At 48.1% G+C, this 14,139-nt stretch overlaps 1 protein-coding gene across 3 annotated transcripts in view; it reads right to left on the bottom strand.

The window, feature by feature from the left end:
• FOXP1 (forkhead box P1) overlaps positions 1–14,133 on the bottom strand; it is a 232,732-nt gene extending 218,599 nt beyond the window's left edge. For all 3 annotated transcript variants that reach the window (XM_006769933.2, XM_015567944.1, XM_006769932.2), the window contains exon 1: positions 14,021–14,133. The gene's annotated coding sequence lies outside the window, so the exon portion shown is untranslated. The remainder of the gene's footprint in view (positions 1–14,020) is intronic.
• Between the last annotated feature and the right edge of the window lie 6 nt (positions 14,134–14,139).

The following is a 14,139-nucleotide window of genomic DNA, read 5'->3' as shown; positions in this document are numbered from 1 at the left end:
CTTCCCAGCCGCTCCCAGGGCCGCCACCTGGCCTGACTGGAAATGGGAAGCAGACCCCGGTAGGAAGGATGGAGCTGGGAAGAGGTTTGGGGTTTTTTAAAGAAGAAAGTGAAGAAACAAGTCATCCCTCTTGAGGCCGTTGTGACTCGCAGAGAAAATATGAGCTGCTGCACAGAGAGGTTCCCGGGGCGCCGCCTCTGCACCGGCGAGGACAGGGCGGCCACTGCTGCCCAAGAGCCAACCCCGCCTCTGCTGTTTCTGCAAATAAAGTTTTATTGGCACACTGCCATGCCTGTGTATGAAGAGCATTACTGAAAGAGATAGAAAAGCCTAGAAGCCGAGCAGGTTTACTATTGAAGTAAATTTAAATGTGACGTTTCCTGCTCCGGGCTCTGGAGATCACAGCGCTCACTTCCCAACCTCCGGCACCTGCACACGCACACGCGGCCACACGGATGTGCCCTCCACCGGACAGGGCGCTCATGGGGCTGCAGCCACGGCGACGGGATGCCGGCCCGCCGGCCCCGACGGCCCACAGACGGAGCTGCTTCTAACGCATCAGGGCGTCCACGCCAAAGTTCCTCAGAGGACAAAGCCTCAGTTTTGTCTGAGCTTAGTTTCTTCATCCATAAAATGTGAGGCTGGATCATCTAAGGAATTTAAAAAATTCTATGACCCCACAGAGAGAGGAAAAAAAGGAGAGGAACACACACATCTCCGTATCTGAAAGGGAGTGAGGGAGGAGGACGGAGGACTCCCCAAAGGGACTCTGTGAACGCCACCCAGCTGCACCCCGAGCCCAGAGCGAGGGCCTCGGCGACGCGGGCCCGTTCCGCAGCTTTAGCTGTTCGGGAGTTTCACAAAATGCACCCAGAGCCGGTTACACTCACAAACTGGGGGGCCACTAAATTCCAGCTTGAAAAAGCAATGATTTTTTCCTAATTCTTCAGGAACATCTCAGCCTCTCAAGAATCAAATGCCATCGCAGACTGGACCAGAGAGGGCTTGCCAGGCAGCCGCCAGGGAAGGCCTCGGTTATCCGTCGCAGGTAATTATTTGCTGACCTGGATCTGGGTGCCAAGCCCATGCCAACTACAGAGGGAGAGCTGCATGAAGCCTCAAGAGATAAAAACCCTGCCATGTGTAAAAACTTAGATGTTAAAAAAGAAAATGCAGGCTCAAGAAGTTTGCCAGGAAAAAAAATAGACATGCCAATAAAAAAGCTGCTTCTTAGAATCCGCTCTGCAGCGTCCCCGCCCCCACCCGCAATGGATACTCTCGGTAAAGAAAACACGGTAGAATTTTTTCTCCCCAGCCTGTATTTGATTTCCAATTAAAATTAAATATAAACTGAAATGCCACCTGGATTTTAGCAAAATCCAATCTCCATCCTCCACCCCTCCTTTTTCTTAAAAGAAGAACCTGGGCTTACATATACAAACATTTTGCTAAATGACCCGTGGCAAATTGCGTAATGCCAGTAAAAGTTGTGTTTTTTAAGTTATGAGCCCCAAAGATTTTATCTGAAATAAAACCCTGATTCAATTCAGATTCTGAAGGCGAACTGGGTCCTTAACTCTGCCTCTAAATCTAAAACAGTTGTGTGTGGGGCCCTTCAGTAATGTTGCTAGTAGGTCAGTAGGAGAAATTCTGTATTTATTAAGATGCGTTTTCTGTCCTAAAATGGTAAATTGGGCAGCAATTGCCTACAAGAACGGACTCTGCAGCCTTCACTTTCTCCAGGAAGAGCTGGGTTGTTGAGGGACTGAGTGCTGATGTCAATCAATCATCTTAGGGAAGAGACAAGATTCCCCATTCCAGGCCCAGGGCCCTCCAGCCAGGGCTCCCACCTGCCTGCCCCACCTCAGCTGCCTGGGTCTGAAGGTAGAGGGGGTGGAGCAGGCTCAGGAGGGGGCCAGCCCTGAGACACAACTGGTTCCTCCGGCTGCTCCCTTTGGGCCTTTAAGACTTCAGCCACACCTTCCCCTCTCCTCAGACATGAGGAGCAAGACCAGTCACAGGTCTGATCACCTTTTCCAGGCGAAGGCCTTTCTGCGTCTTACTCATGTGCTCCTCACAAACCCTCTGCAAGTTCTCTCTCGCAGCCCACCGCCAGAGGGAAAGTGAGGCTCAGAGACACTGGCACCACCGGCCCAACCTCCTTCCGCCGTGAGTGCAGGTTTAAATCTTTCTGTGTGCCTCACCTCATTTCTCGAGGTTAAATTCCTAATAATCATGATCATAAAGCTAAGAGTAACAACAGCTAATATGTGTAGACCATTTTCTATGTGTTGTGCAATTTTGCAAGCATTTTCCATTCTACTCAGAATATGAAACACTAACTTTATCCCCATTTGATGGATGTAAAAACTGAGATCAATTAACTGATTTGCACAATTACCCCACTAGTGAGGCCAACCAGGCTGGCTCCGTAGACTATGCTTTTAGATACTCTACCTTTTTGAGGGGTCTATCAAAGTGTGACCTCCAAACAGCAGCAGAGAATGGATTAAAAGTATCAGAAATGCAGATTATCGGGCCCCACTCCAGGCACCACCGAATAAAGCGCTCTGAGGGCAGGCCCAGCAGGCTGTGTTTTATTTGAAGTCACCCTCCAGATGATTCTAATGCACATAAAACATGGAGACCCCGCTGAATGCCGCACCACCTCTCAGCCAAAGTGTACCCCTGAGTCAAAGGTACGGCTGTGCGAAGCCTCTTCATGCCCAAGGCCAAAGAGATGAGCCCAGATGGCGACACAAACCTGCACTCTCACCAGCCACAGAACGCAGTGCCAGTGCTGCGGGGGGTTGATCTTATCTGTGCTGATTTATAACTAGTTTATAGGGTTCAATTAGAAGAGTTCAAGGGTTTGTAAACATAGTGATCACATTTGAATGAACATAAAAGACCTTAGAGGCTTTGTATGACCTGACTTTCCACAGTTTTCTTCAGAGCTGGCATTTAATGCTACATTTAAGACAACCACCGACTAATTCCAGGGACACACTGGTAAGCAATTAGAGCCAAAGAGGAAACCTTTTCCATATCAAAGATAGGCTACTGATATACTTAACATTCATGAAACACAGGAAAGCTGTGAGGATCTGTCAAAAGGAGGGGCCAGCTGGTGCCTCGGGCTGACCTGCAGCACGGCACATACGGTGTTTTAACTGAGGGAGGGGCTGGGCACGATGCGCATGGAAGTATAGCAGAAAATTACACAGACATTGACACACACTTGTCAGAGCCACACAATACTGGGGTCTCATCGGATTGGTAAAGAAGCGACCGGAACCTGCAAAATGTAAGAATGATGGAATAAGAGATAAGGATTAGCCAGAGAAACCCACTCCCTTGGAAGAATACAGAGGTTTTCATATATCTGACAACAAGCTTAGAAACCAATACAAGGCCCACGCATTTCCTGGGAAAGATGTCAGTTCATGAACATTTGGACTGAGCAAACGTCTTCAAAATTTGACAACTGTTTTGAAATTAGGCATTATGGTTTCAATTGTTCTAGCTGTATGACACTGATGAATTAGCTAAAATGTAATATAAAAGTAGGGGAAATATAGATAACAACCCAAATGGCCTGCATCAATTTCTGGAAATTGTACGCGCAACTCAGGCAATGGTCTGTGGAGCAGACTGGAGACCAACACACGCAGACACTGGTGTCCGGCACACAAAGACCTCTGCCCCGCACACACTCCAGCTGACCCATAACAGAAACCCATCCTTTCTTACCCCAAATTAAAGATGGCAAAATGGCAGACACGCCTCCTGGGCATTAATACCTGAGTCACAGGCCAGAGAGCTCAGTGCGTCCCTCTGTCCGGCATCTCCTCTTGAAGGACTAGACTACGGCAGCAGGTGCACACGTGCTGAATTACTTTTTCCTGAATTTTTCCATGGTCTTTAAAAATCCCACCAACACAGACTCAAAGGAACCCTTCTTCTCTGGGTCACTGAAGACTTATTGCTTAAAACACTCATCTGTTGATTAGCCATTTGCATCTCTTCTACAGCTTATCTTTATTTGCTTGGAGTTTTTATTGATATTTAATGCATATGTTAATGTCTTGTTTCACTCTGATTAGATTATGAATTTTATAAATGCAGGGAGACAGATATTCAGGATATTGCTTTTTATCTTCTAGCCAAACAAGGGGCCATGACCATAAGATACGCTACCTGTTTATGTTACTTTTCTCTGTAAGAGGACCATAGCCAAGGCCATCTGGGGTTTGAGTGACTCACTCCCTGTCCCGCCTCCACCTGTGAGTAGGCGCCTGACGAGCCCTGGGACTGCCCATATACAGGAGATCCTGTACTTTGTAAGATCCACTCAAAAACATGTTTCAGAAGAAAGCCTGAGGTATGGTATCTATCACTCCAGAAAATGCAAAACAATGTCTTAAATTATGGTAATTTTTTGCAGATAATTTAGAAAAGGGTAAGTGATGATCCCTGTGTTGTCGCTATAAATAAGAGCAGAAGGTTCTGAAAGGCTACTCTTACCACATCTGCCACCCACTAATCCAGGAGCCAGCACACTTTCTTTGTAAAGAACCAGATACTGAGTATGTTAGGCTTTGCGCGCCACACATTTTCTGTCGCAACAACTCTCCCAGGCTGCTGCAGGGAGAAAGCACGGGCAGTCACGAACAGGTGGTGTGGCTGGCTCAATAAACCGTCCCTAAGAAACAGGTGGCAGTCCTGCAGTGGCTCCGGTGCCTGGAGCCTCGTCCCATACACCAAAAGGTTGTGGGACTGAGCCCAGTTGGGGCATGTACAGGAGGCAACTGGTACATGTTGCTCTCTCATAACGATGTTTCTCTCTTTCTCTCTCTTCCTTCCTCTCTCTTCCTCCTTCTCTCTCTAGAAATCCAAAGAAACATTCTCTGGTGAGGATTAAAAAAAAAAAAGGTGTCAGCTTTGGCCTTCTCCTGGCTCAGTTCACCAATCCCTGGTATATCTGCAGGCTTCCCATGTGCTTCGTACCTAGAACTTCCCAGTGAAGATACTGGAGAGATGGCTGAGACAAGTTTAACCCTTTGCGGTCCAGTTTTATTTTTGGAATTCAAACAGTCTGGTCCAAATTAACTGACGGGATTGAATGTTGAACCGGTTTGCGGTGTCGGCCTGAGCCTCGACGTTGGACCTGCTCCTAGCGCCTGGTCTGTCGAGTCAGCCTCCACGTTGGACCGAAAAGGGTTAAACTTCCTTCCAGATGCACTCCTGACAACTGTAACTGTGAGTCACTATCACAGATATCCTCTGGATCATAGTATTGTGAATAGCACACACTCAGCTTATGCGTGATGCTTTCTCCTCTTAAAAGATGTTAATGACACAGGAAGTCTCTAGAGCAGTGGTTCTCAACCATCCTAATGACGCGACCCTTTAATACAGTTCCTCATGTTGTGGTGACCCCCAATTTCATTGTTACAAATTGAACATAATTAAAGCATAGTGATTAATCACAAAAACAATATGTAATTATATATGTGCTTTCCGATGGTCTTAGGCGACTCCTGTGAAAGGGTCGTTCGACCCCTAAAGGGTCGTGACCCACAGGTTGAGAACCCTGCTCTAGATAAACGCACATGCATACACATACAATACACAGCACAGCTGTGTGTTTCTAAGACAAGTACAAAACTAATGAGATAATCAGAAGATCCTAAGAAAATGCACATGTGAAGCCATTTTCACTTCATCCTTTTGGATCTTGAATTTGTTGAATTCCTATGGAGTCGAAATGGAAATACCACAAGTTGGAGGGGAAAGAGGCAAGGTGAGCAGTCTTCGCACGGTGTTATCTGTCTGCACATTAGCACCGAACACAGCCCGGAATGAACGAACATCACGCCATGCTACCCCGCCCTTAACCTTGCAGAGGCCGCTGGGTTTGCGGAAGGATGACAGGAGGCAATACAGGCGGCAATAACAATGGAACTATTTCTTACCATGCAACCTTGAAAAATTAATACCTAATAATTGCAATAATAAAAGGCCACTTTTGCCTTACTTTAGGATGTTATGTATTATTTTATTAAATTTTTCAAAAGTCTTTCTTTCTTTGGCTCTGAGAGGCATGGCTCTGCTGTTGAAAAGCAAAAGACATTTTATGCACAATTTTCCCTCTACTAGAAAGAGGTCTATTGTGCCCTTCAGTGAACATGGAATTGATATTATCATCTTTTAGTTTATATCTCACCACTTAACCTTCAGATGAAAAGTTATTGGGTTTGAATGACTAAGAAGACGCCATGTCAGCTCCCCTTCAGTGTGTGTGGGGGGTGGTGAGGGAGAGAAAAGGCGCAGAGATAAAACAGATTTCTGTCAGCTGATTCTTTCAACAAGAGGCTGTGACACTGACAATCACTTACAGTGTGTGGATGATGAATTGGGTAGTAAATGGTCTACTTTAAGAAATTTTGCTAAAGATGAATCTGTGTTAGGAAGTTAAAGTTATTTTGGGTCCAGGTAAAGGAGCAGTCTTTGTAGGTGTAACAGCGGAACTCAAGGAGACCCGGGGAACTGGGAGGTGCCATAGCAGAAGGTGGGAGAGCAGAGCGCCTTCCCCCAGCGGCCTCCGCGGGCGGCGCAGCTCCCCCCTAGGCCGGACCTGACCCTGCAGGGGCGCCTTCTGCTGCTCCAGCTGCCTGATGTGCGCACACTGGACTTTTCAACACAAGAAACCCAAATGCACCCCCGTCACTTTAAAAAACAAACTCACTCTAAGCAGCAGCGTCCATGTGGGACGGAGACTTTATCACAGATCTAGCATCTTAGTTCCAGTCTCTACAGAGACAAGTTCATTCCCCAATCAACGGGCTCACAAGCAGCTTATCAGCACCCCCGCCCTGCGACTCCGGAAGGTATGCTCATTAGTAACTGGCAAAGCTAAAGGGACGATGCTCCATAATTTTAAACTGAATAAACACAGACAGTCAAACAGTACACTTTAGTGATTATAAGAGGGTCCTTTTTTAAAAACACTTTAAAAAAAGGGGGGGGGGGACTTTGGGAAATAAGTCCGTCCTTTATTTACAAGTTATATCTGTGCTCTCTTTCTCATGTCACCACAGTCACAACAGTGACAGGTACGGAGGGCTTGGGCTCTTCCCCGGGAATGCTCCCCATTCTTGGTGCCCCGTGGGAGGTCTTCAGATGGGCATCCTGAATCAGCAGCATGACTCCCACTCCCTGGTGCTTCCACACCTAATTCAAAGGCGCCGCTGCTCTCCCACACTCACGTTGGATCCAGGCCTCCTTTCTTTTCCCATTCCAGGCACTCCCAACGCGTCTGCCCAAGACGGGCCCCGGGCCAGGTGCCATGCTGCGCCCGGGAACGCCATGGAACGGGTTCAACCGTAGTTGAGAAATGCAGGGAGCAAGGTGGTCAACAACAGGGTACCCTCAACTAGAGGAGTGAGGGTCAGGGCCCCAGCACTAGATTCTGGGCCAGCTGCAGTATCTTGTCACTGCGATTCCTCTCTGAATCTCCTTCCTTGCAGCCAGGCCAGGCCCAGCCTTCTAATTCACCTTGAGAACACTGCCTCCTCTCTGGCCTTTCTGCTCTGAAACTCCTTGGCTTAGATACTCAAGCCCCCCACACGCTGAGCCCACTGACCTCCAAACCTGCCCGCCGCCTCCACTGCCACTCCCCACGCTTTCCCAACACCAACACGCCACGCATCAGGTTGGTCCCACACTGCCTTACACATAGGCAAGCACAGCTAGTATTAGCTAAACGAAAGAACATGCAAACAAAGGAACAAATGAATTTTAAGAAAGCTAAAGCTGGGAACCCGAGGTACCCCTGCTCTCCAGGGCAGCTCACTTGGGACAGAGCAGAGACCTGGTCAGAGTGCGAACCTCCCTTGCCAGCATTTCCTTGTGAGAGAGGATAAGAAAAAGTGTGGTTGTATTTCTCTGAACCAAATCAAACAGTATTGAGCAAAGGGTCTCTGGAATGTTACAAGTAACACTTCACAATTACAATAGATTTGAGTTCAAAGACCAAGTGATGAAAAGAACCTTTCTAATATGGGGTTCAATTCTCTACATAAACTTCCCTCTGTGGCTCCGTCTGCCACTTGCATTTATAATGCTATTCTACTTTGTCATGAAAGCAGTCACCTTGTAACCCTTTTTATCAAGTACTCTGTGCTCCACCTCACAGTGCATTGGACCTCATCAGGGAGCTACGGGTGTGCATTATACAAACAGCCAATTCTGCCTGCTCAGCACCTGCGGGCGATAACGGCAAGCACTTGCAAAGCAGCAAGTGGGTCCCTGCCTTCAGAGGGCAGACAGAAGCCAGCGAGTTTTGCAAAGCGAACTCTTTGCAATCATCAAAGCTAACCTGTCAACAAATTACCATTAAAGTCAGACCTCCTGAAAGTTCAATAAGAGATTTCTGATTAGACAAGAGAGAGTGAGTATATTATTATTATTATTATTATTATTATTAGCTCAGGGGTCAGAGTTGAAATTACCTTGTCAAGGTAGCGATGCACACTTCCCCCCTACAGCTTCTACTGTCCCGCTCTCTTATCTGAGCACACAGCTCTTTTTCGTCTTGTTTCCCGTGCCGTCTTAGTTTTCAGGGAGAGATTAATGACACAGAACTGTTAGGTAATCAAAACTGGGAAGAATGCATACAAGGCTCACATCGCATGTCCATAACCCTTGGAAACAATGTTTGGATGAAAGGCCAGTCTAAGCTCACAGAGAGAGAACGAAGTCTAACCTTCAGGGTGAAATATGCCTTTTCTAGAAATAGCCGTACAGGGAGGGAGAAGAGCAGAAATTCATTGTGTGGCTGCCTTTTCATCATTTGCCAGAATTACCTGAATTCCTGTCTCAGTTTTATTTCAATTTGTGTTGTTTTCTATAACATTTCGTGGCATCGATTCCTACAGGATAGTTTTGGCCATCAATATTTTCTGTGGCATTTGAACTCTGTCTCCAAAAGGAGGGTAGCCTAGCGGAGAGCTCCCTTTACAATGACAGCCTGGGTCTCCTCTCACCTGGGAGGGGTGTTCTCGCCCCAGCACAGCACTGGCCCCAGGAGGGCACTCAATAAGCCTTCCTATCTTCTGCGCTCCCTTCCAGCACTGCCCCGTGTGGACACAGATACGCGGGCCCTGTTTCCCTTCCAATGACATTAAAGACCCTCCTTTCAGACACCGTGCCTGGCAGCTGCAGTGAAAAGGCCCCTGAGTGTATTCCTAACGAAGGTCATAAGCGACCTTTATCAAAGGAAAAGAAGAATGATAAGGCGGAACTGGCCACTGCTGCCCAGTCTTCCCTATAGACCCAGCTCATCACGGGGGACTCCTGTACAGGGTGAGGAACAGGTAAAGGACGGCCAGTGAGATGCTGGTGCAGCCTCATGGGATGTGGGTAAGAGTGAGGAGTAAGGGTGGCTCCCTCACAGGGCCCCTGCCCATCCCACACCGGCAGCCATTTCTCCCAGGCACTGTCTTTTACGGAGGCTGTTACATTGAAGACGTAGGCAGAACAACTTCCTCTTGTGCTCAACTTCCACTCGTACTTTTAGTGCCAACAACCACATGAGGAATCTATGCTGCCATTTTGAAAATGAAGAGAAGAATTTGTGATGTTTGCATATTGATTTATGCTGAAACTTGACACTTTGGTCATTATAATTATGTTTCTCACATCCAGAGAACCCCCGGATATACACTCAGGGTTCTCCTGGCTGCTCTGACAGTGTGTTCTCGACATCCCCTTTGAACTTACGCAACAAGCTCTATTCTTGAGTCCTGTCACACGTATCCCATTTCTCAGAGCTTCTCTCATCCCATGTAATGAATAAGCCTTACATCCTCCATTTCATGGGCAAAATTCAACCCACTGAATCCTCTTCCCCACCGAATACCCTCCCCATTGATTCCCCCTCCCCACTGAATCCTACTCCTTCTCTTTAATGATTTTTCAAAGCTCCCTATCCTTCCTACCTCTCTTACCTCCTCAATAGTCATCCAACATTCTGTCTCTTTCTTTGACATTAACATAAACCATGTACCACTATCTTTTGGGCTAAAAGGTCCAACACCTTAAGCCAAATATCAAAGAAATTATATGAAATAAACATACAGCTTATCCACACTCTCTAAATAATACATGTTTAAATTCCACATAGAACTCCTTCTTTTTATGTCTTTCTTATAGACTATCTCTAAATGTAAAATGACAGCCACACCTCAAAACCAGTGACCGAAGCTCTCCCTGTACCGATTTGCAGACAATAAAACTGCCGGGTGGAACCCACAAAAAATCTGAAAAACCCGTCATTAAATAGAATCTTGTTAAGAAATCGCTGTTTTATGTACCAGCTATGCATTTTTATTGAATAAACATTTCCCAGGCTGCATTCAGTTAACTGACCTGCTGCACATGCTGTACACGGAAAACTCCTAAACATTATGCTCTATGTGATATGCTTATCTGGACGCTCTCATCTGAGCAGCATGGAAATAAAACTCTGCTCCCTAAACTCGCGACTTTTAAAATGCATTAATCCACACAGTTTACGAAATTGCTTTGGACATTTTAAAATCCCTTCTTTAAGAAGAAACTTCAGCAATCGGTAATAGTATTTGTTGCTGAGTTTCATAATGGAGGAGTGCACAGCCCGCACACAACTTCCACAGACCAGACATGGGGCAGCGTAATGGGAAGTAAAAAGCAGAGATGGGATTGGGTAAAGAGTTACTCAATGGCTAAAAGAAAATGCTCAGAAACTCTATCAAATTATGTTATTAGAGAACTATTGTTGTAATAGTGTTACAGCCCAGATATAAGTGGAGCTGAAACATCACAGAGACAATGCATTTGGTCGGAGGGGGGAGGCAGCTGGGCGGGCGCTGGGGCTCCTCCAGCTGAGGAGCGCCTCTCCTGGCTCCTGAGTGAGGATGGAGCTCCCGGACCAGAACTGCCAGCTCCCCGGCCTGGAGGGCACCAAGGGGCGAGGCTGCTGGGCGGAACCAAGGCCGATGAGAGGGCTGTGGCTCCCTGGCTCAAGTAGCAATTCTTCTCCCAACCACTGCAGCCCCTGTGGAAGCATCAGCTCAGGGGGAGCAGATCTGATTTTTTTAAGAGAAGACGGAAAAGCCGGATTCCCCCCATTATCTAGGCTGTCAGCTATGTGATCAGAAAAACACACAAACAATTGTATTTGGACACAATTTAGTCACCGATTAGATCAAACCCAGCAGAGAAGCCAGGGCCCCACCGTGGACGGCCGCGAGCGCCCTGCTCTGCTGCTGCGGGGCCTCCTCACCTGCAGCTGCCTGTCATCATCTGGATCAGACGCAAAAGGGCTCGACTGTCTTTACCCTAAATCCTGGCCGGAGGAACGTGCTCCCGGATCATGAATGGCTGCAGTGGTGCAAGGCCACCCTGCCCATTCAGCTCACAGACATCATCATTAACTCGCTTCTGCACCCAGGGTTTTCAGCCCCGGCTTTTTGTTCCGCGGATTTCTAACGTATTTTCCAGTTCTAATTCTCTCCCACTGTCCTACATTAATCAAAGCTGTAACCCTGTTGTCTTTGTACTACAGAATCAGAATGTGCCCCTGGCGAGGAATGGGGGAAAAGTCAACAGGAATTAAATTTCAGTGCAACTGTTTACTCAACTGTGGCCTGCAGTTATTGAAATCTTATCCGCGGTTTTGTGTGGCTGCCGCGGTAATGAATTCAGCATGGCTGTGATTCTCTCACTGCTGCAATTCTCACTGCAAGTAAGAACCTGCAGAGTAAAGAGGATGAAAACAGCCCCGTCCGTCATGCTGACACTCGATTTCTCCAAAATGCTTAATTATTGCAGTTTTCAGTTGGAAGAAAACTCCGATAACCCAGTGCTGTGGACGTTAGCAATCCTGCAGGTTTTCTTATTTCATCTCGAGCTTCTTTCCCCCAACAGCCCGGCAAAGGCTCCTCGAGCACTTAGGGGAGTGAGCCAGCTGTCAGTGCTTTATTTCAGAAGCCCAGACAGGCCTGCCCGCCACAGTGTGTGAGGCGAGAGCCGCAGTGAGAGACCCAACTGCTTTCTTTCATCCAAAGACACGTCCATGGCAAACAGAAACCAAACAGTTATAAAAATATTAAAAAATAATTCTGAAGTAGAATCAAAAGGCATTGACCTTTATTTGATATCTTTTCCAAAGTGGTTACAAACAAAATAAGAAGGGGAGATGTGATAACTAACTCTGCTAGTGATGTGTTTTAAGGAAGATGTTGTTATAACTTTTTTCTGTGAGGTTAATTTGTCATGGTTGTTATGAGGGGAGTGTGTGTGTGTGTGTGTGTGTGTGTGTGTGTGGTATATATGTAAAGTTTTTGGCTGACTTACTACTTTGAGATAGTGAATGATTTTAAGTTCTTCAAATAAAATTCAGAAGTTAATTTTCCATTTATTTAATTAATGTGGGTTAAACACTGATTACTTGGGCTTCATACCACACACTGGTCAACCGCCCCACCCCCACTCCTCCAGGGAGAAGCACTGAGGCTGGCTCTGCAGGGAGAATGGCCTCTGCAGGGAGGGCACAGAGAGTGGCACCCAAACACCAGTCCTTTATCCCAATAGAGAGCACGCCCACCTGTTACCACACACGCCAGCACAGGCACACACACGTGGGTCCTTCCCCCGGACCGAGCGCTCTAATGGTCTCATGGCTTAGGACAGGCCGCCTGGACTAACAGACACGCACACCGTCTCTCCACAGCAAACCGAGCCCCAGCTGCCGGGCTGCCGGCGCAGGTGCGTTGGGGCGGGGCTGCCGACAGGAGACCGTCAGGGACTGAGCCTCGGCTAAGACGTAACCTGGTCTCTGAGTTTCCCTTTCCTTCTCTCTGAAGGTTCCGTGTTCTGTGGGTTCCACCAATTTCGAATAGACCAGCGATCGAATGACTCCTCATATTTTCAAAAATTCTGAGCAAGAAGAGAATACAATCTGGCGACATCGCCACGCTTCTCTGGCAGGGGGTCCAGGGGAATGTCTGGGAGGCGTGCTACTCCCCCCCCGCCCCCCACAATTCCTGTTTCTGTTAGAAAGGCCCACAAGGCATCATTCTTTTTCTCACCTTTTCTCCAAGTGGCACTGTAACTATGTACTGCACATTGAGTCAAGGACTAACATGGAACAAGGACCATCCGTATCACTAACAAAACTAGTAACATATCCGGACTCCAAGAGCGGCTGGGACAACGCGCCGGCAGGCGAAGGCAGCTCCTCATCTGCATTTGCATCCGCACTTCAGCCACAGCCCCGGCTTCCGGGCCACCTTTGGGAATAGTTCACCCGCCACTCACAAGGACCCACGCACAGCCCACGAAGAATACAGCAGGGATGAGTGCGTCCAATGTGTGTGCGTGTTGGCAGCCACCAAAGGAGAGGATCTAAGGCGCTAACAGGACCAGCCCATCCCAGCAGCCACGTGTGCCAGCAGCAGCCCCCCGCAGCCGGGCCGCGTCTCACCCCGATCCTGTGTGCTGCTGTCTGGCCTGTTATTTACCCAGTTCTGCCTGTACTTCTGTTTCTACTTTTATTCACTTTATTTTTCTCTTATAAAGCCCTGATTTTCCTCTTACTTCTTCCTCTTATTTGTATTCCTTCTTCATAAGGCTTCATAAGTCGGTTAGCCATTTCTTTTTCATTAGGCATCGTGCACCCCTTTTCCAAAGGCGCACTTTACTCCCGGTATGCTGCCGCCCCGGGCCTCCGAGGGCGTGGCCAGGGTCCTCTCTGTCTCACCCTCCACCCCCACCCCCAAGACTTCCAACTCCCAGGGGCGTGGGAGTTCATCTCTTACGCCAGGCCCTGGGACCCTCGCACGCTGCTGGCTTAAAAGACGCTGCGGACAGTCAGATAGTTGAGTGAAAATGAGCCACTCACAGCGGCCAAGCGTCAAACCAAGCGGTGGAGCGGGCACCCGCCACCCTCCGCGCCCGGCTCCCGGCACAGTACCTGCTGCTGCTGCGCGTGGGCCAGGTCGGCCGGCACCACGTCCACGGCCGGCGCCTCCCCGTTGGACCGCGCGTCCCGAAGGCTCCCGCACTCTAGCAAGTGGCTGCCGCTGCCCGACC

The sequence above is a fragment of the Myotis davidii genome, unplaced genomic scaffold (genome assembly GCF_000327345.1).
Source record: "Myotis davidii unplaced genomic scaffold, ASM32734v1 scaffold821, whole genome shotgun sequence".
Taxonomy (NCBI): Eukaryota; Metazoa; Chordata; class Mammalia; order Chiroptera; family Vespertilionidae; genus Myotis; species Myotis davidii.
Note: the sequence above shows the minus strand (reverse complement) of the source record. Positions and strands in the feature narration are given on the sequence as shown.